The sequence below is a fragment of the Schistocerca nitens genome, chromosome 7 (assembly GCF_023898315.1).
Source record: "Schistocerca nitens isolate TAMUIC-IGC-003100 chromosome 7, iqSchNite1.1, whole genome shotgun sequence".
NCBI lineage: Eukaryota > Metazoa > Arthropoda > Insecta > Orthoptera > Acrididae > Schistocerca > Schistocerca nitens.
Genome location: NC_064620.1, coordinates 309373285 through 309378284, shown reverse-complemented (window position 1 = coordinate 309378284; position 5000 = coordinate 309373285). Strand labels below are relative to the sequence as shown.

The 5000-nt window shown below is 53.9% G+C and overlaps 1 non-coding gene across 1 annotated transcript in view; it reads left to right on the top strand.

Annotated features, from left to right (window-relative positions):
• Positions 1-4687: 4687 nt before the first annotated feature.
• LOC126197098 (small subunit ribosomal RNA) overlaps positions 4688-5000 on the top strand; it is a 1909-nt gene continuing 1596 nt past the window's right edge. The window contains exon 1 of the ribosomal RNA XR_007539499.1: positions 4688-5000. This exon is cut by the window's right edge and continues 1596 nt beyond it. This is a non-coding gene — a ribosomal RNA (small subunit ribosomal RNA).

Sequence of the window (5000 nt, the reverse complement as noted above, 5' to 3'; positions counted from 1 at the left end):
AACCACATGCAATAGCCCCATCTACGCGCATCCGACAGCACTACAACCACCATGTCGATCGCACCACAAAAACAGTACCGCCATCTATGCGACGCCAAGCTGACTACGACGGCGATGGGCCCACAGTACCCGTTTCCCGACCCCACCCACAAAGCCTGCATCCACTGTCCACCACAAGAGCACCAACGCCAGTCCCTGCGCCGCACGACGTCGTCCACCGACAATCACGCCACCCGCCCCCGTACGTGCCTCACGTCACCTGCCCAAATTGCAACTCCAGCGGATGAACGGCGGACTTTTCTCGCAGTCGTAAGTTGCAATCCACCCCTATATCATCCGTTTCATGAAGCGTTGTATCCAAGATGCGAAATTCCCGCTGTCCCTACACATGCTCTAAGTCTGTGCGCGATTGCGTGCTCACAGTACGGATTCCGATGCTGAGCGATCAGCTAGGAAGCGCCCCAACCATGTCGGTCCCCATGGGCGTTGCACTCGCAGTCGCAAAGACTCTGGCAATGGCTAAAAGCGCTCCGCAATACATCACGCAGACGGGTAATGACGGTCCGAGCGCTCAGTGTGAGGAGAGCATTACTGAGCCCTGACCCACAAGCAGGTTGTAGCGTATCCCACCCGCAGACATGTGACGTTGTCACACGACCAGTTGTCACTAATCGACTCATTGCTGATAATCATATGCCATACACCGGGGAAAGCTGCCGCAAGGGGTAGCTACGTAGTGCAGTCGCACCTCTACTACTGTACAGAGATAGAACACCACGAGACTGCAACCAGATTAAACTGATACATGGCGCTGATAACTAATAGATGCAGAGCCATCGGAATATAGATGACATACGACATAGAACTGTCCCTATACATGCTGACAGTCTCTGCACACAATGTGAACTACACGTCACCCAGACACCCTATCACACACTACTCTCTGGCTGTAACAGACACAGACACAATATCTAAGCACCACCATGGAACAACATCCAGTGCATCCTCTCCGCCACATTACACCATTCACACTATGATAACAAAACCAGGAGGTCCACCCCAAAAACAGAATATCTCACACTTCCAACAACCATCATTACGCAGATAAGCCACAAACACCCACACATGTGCTACACAGGGGTGCAGCCAACACCACCACACTGGCGTGTCTCACAGCATATAAGCAATGGCAGGAATGAAAGACACAGGTCTGCCACTCCCTTGCCACACCCACAGAACCGGCGCACCACCTCCCCTGAGCCAAAGGTGCATCCTGACGTGACACATCTCAGGGTGCCTCAGGCGTCCACTTACCATCATCACTATGAACGAACCTCGTCCCCTCCCCCCTCATACACCATCCCTTAACCTAACCTATGTTGCGCCTTAACCTAACCTATGTTGCGCCTTAACCTAACCTATGTTGCGCCTTAACCTAACCTATGTTGCGCCTTAACCTAACCTATGTTGCGCCTTAACCTAACCTATGTTGCGCCTTAACCTAACCTATGTTGCGCCTTAACCTAACCTATGTTGCGCCCTAACCTAACCTATGTTGCGCCCTAACCTAACCTATGTTGCGCCCTAACCTAACCTATGTTGCGCCCTAACCTAACCTATGTTGCGCCCTAACCTAACCTATGTTGCGCCCTAACCTAACCTATGTTGCGCCCTAACCTAACCTATGTTGCGCCCTAACCTAACCTATGTTGCGCCCTAACCTAACCTATGTTGCGCCCTAACCTAACCTATGTTGCGCCCTAACCTAACCTATGTTGCGCCCTAACCTAACCTATGTTGCGCCCTAACCTAACCTATGTTGCGCCCTAACCTAACCTATGTTGCGCCCTAACCTAACCTATGTTGCGCCCTAACCTAACCCATGTTGCGCCTTAACCTAACCTATGTTGCGCCTTAACCTAACCTATGTTGCGCCTTAACCTAACCTATGTTGCGCCTTAACCTAACCTATGTTGCGCCTTAACCTAACCTATGTTGCGCCTTAACCTAACCTATGTTGCGCCTTAACCTAACCTATGTTGCGCCTTAACCTAACCTATGTTGCGCCTTAACCTAACCTATGTTGCGCCTTAACCTAACCTATGTTGCGCCTTAACCTAACCTATGTTGCGCCTTAACCTAACCTATGTTGCGCCTTAACCTAACCTATGTTGCGCCTTAACCTAACCTATGTTGCGCCTTAACCTAACCTATGTTGCGCCTTAACCTAACCTATGTTGCGCCTTAACCTAACCTATGTTGCGCCTTAACCTAACCTATGTTGCGCCTTAACCTAACCTATGTTGCGCCTTAACCTAACCTATGTTGCGCCTTAACCTAACCTATGTTGCGCCTTAACCTAACCTATGTTGCGCCTTAACCTAACCTATGTTGCGCCTTAACCTAACCTATGTTGCGCCTTAACCTAACCTATGTTGCGCCTTAACCTAACCTATGTTGCGCCTTAACCTAACCTATGTTGCGCCTTAACCTAACCTATGTTGCGCCTTAACCTAACCTATGTTGCGCCTTAACCTAACCTACGTTGCGCCCTAACCTAACCTAACCTACGTTGCGCCCTAACCTAACCTAACCTACGTTGCGCCCTAACCTAACCTAACCTACGTTGCGCCCTAACCTAACCTAACCTACGTTGCGCCCTAACCTAACCTAACCTACGTTGCGCCCTAACCTAACCTAACCTACGTTGCGCCCTAACCTAACCTAACCTACGTTGCGCCCTAACCTAACCTAACCTACGTTGCGCCCTAACCTAACCTAACCTACGTTGCGCCCTAACCTAACCTAACCTACGTTGCGCCCTAACCTAACCTAACCTACGTTGGGCCCTAACCTAACCTAACCTACGTTGGGCCCTAACCTAACCTAACCTACGTTGGGCCCTAACCTAACCTAACCTACGTTGGGCCCTAACCTAACCTAACCTACGTTGGGCCCTAACCTAACCTAACCTACGTTGGGCCCTAACCTAACCTAACCTACGTTGGGCCCTAACCTAACCTACGTTGGGCCCTAACCTAACCTACGTTGGGCCCTAACCTAACCTACGTTGGGCCCTAACCTAACCTACGTTGGGCCCTAACCTAACCTACGTTGGGCCCTAACCTAACCTACGTTGCGCCCTAACCTAACCTATGTTGCGCCTTAACCTAACCTATGTTGCGCCTTAACCTAACCTACGTTGCGCCCTAACCTAACCTACGTTGCGCCCTAACCTAACCTACGTTGCGCCCTAACCTAACCTACGTTGGGCCCTAACCTAACCCACGTTGGGCCCTAACCTGACCTGTAATTGTTATATGAATTGCAACATTCATGTAGCGTTGCCTAATCGCAACCCTCTCAACATAGGTCAGTGCTCGCACTCTCTGGTGTCCTGCGTATTGATTCATGTTACGGTGCGTACCCTCACAACATCTAGCGAGTGTTGCGTACGTTCCACATGGTCCCGCTATCCACTGTAATGTGTACTGCTGTAAGACGTATATCGCCCCCCTGTCGCCTCTAGTTCGTCAGGCGGGAGTTTGCGTGTTCAATGAGCTTCGCAGCTGTGCAATGGCATTCGCATACGTACGCGGGCCACCTTCCACGTGTTCTCTCGTGTATACGTCGCAGCATGTATGTGGGCTGATGTGGCGTGTCGTGACGCATATCATCCAGGCATGCAAGACCCACTGAATTTGCAAATGTAGATGGACGTCTACGTTTGCTGCCCAAGTTACGCAAATGAACTGGAAATCCGTTGTTGCGCGGTTGTTTACGCTGGAGGTGAATCATTGATTGCGACAATCGGTACAGGTATTAACTGGTTGCTTCAGCGACACCCGTCATACCCACGAACGTGAGTGGGCATGTGGGTATGAAGCGATACGCGGCGGTGGCTGGGTGGGACCGTCCCCGGCCGGTGAGGGGGGAGCGCCCGGCGTGCTGGCCGCGCGCTGCGTGGGCGCACGCGCTACAGCCGGCTGGTGGGGGCGCCCAGTGGCAGGCGCGCCGGCCGACGGACGCGGCAGGCGGCGCAGCTGCGCGCCGGCGCACCCAGCGCGCGGCGCCGTGCGGCCAAAGTGGGTCCTCGCGGGCCCGGTGCGAAGCGCGGTGGACATCTGCAGTGTGCTGGTCCGATTGAGGACTGTGTGCGTCGAGGATGCGCCGCCGCCCGGCACTCGGCGCCGCGACGCCGTCTGCTGCTCGGTCGCCCCCGCGGTTCTCGCAGGTGGTTTGTATCGCAGCTGTGCGGATGTGTTGGCGCGTGCGCTGTGCTGGGAGAGTTCGCTTTGGCACCCAAGTGGGGCTCTGCCCCTCTGTGGCGCTGGCGTTGGAGCTGCCCGGCCACTGTTTGTGGCCGCGTGTTGTCTCCCGCCGGCAACACCACGACAGCACGCTCCCGGGCCTCTGTCGGCAGCGGCAAGCTCAGTTGGGAGCACGGGTGGTCGCACTGAAAGCGTCTACTCGCCTATCTCCGGGCGATTGCGCCTCTCTCGAACCCGACCAAGTACTTAGGACGGCGCTGCGCGCCGCCGGGACCTGAGAGGGTTTCGAGGTGTATCGTGCAGGGGAGCCCAGCCTCCTCCTGTTTGCGGAATAATTGAGCGGACGCTTGCGTGTTCGCGCGGGCCTCCGGGACACACTCCCGGGCGGCCGGCTGCTCAGCTCTAGTTGACGCAGCTCCCTGGTTGATCCTGCCAGTAGTCATATGCTTGTCTCAAAGATTAAGCCATGCATGTCTCAGTACAAGCCGCATTAAGGTGAAACCGCGAATGGCTCATTAAATCAGTTATGGTTCCTTAGATCGTACCCACGTTACTTGGATAACTGTGGTAATTCTAGAGCTAATACATGCAAACAGAGTCCCGACCAGAGATGGAAGGGACGCTTTTATTAGATCAAAACCAATCGGTCGGCTCGTCCGGTCCGTTTGCCTTGGTGACTCTGAATAACTTTGGGCTGATCGCACGGTCCTCGTACCGGCGACGCATCTT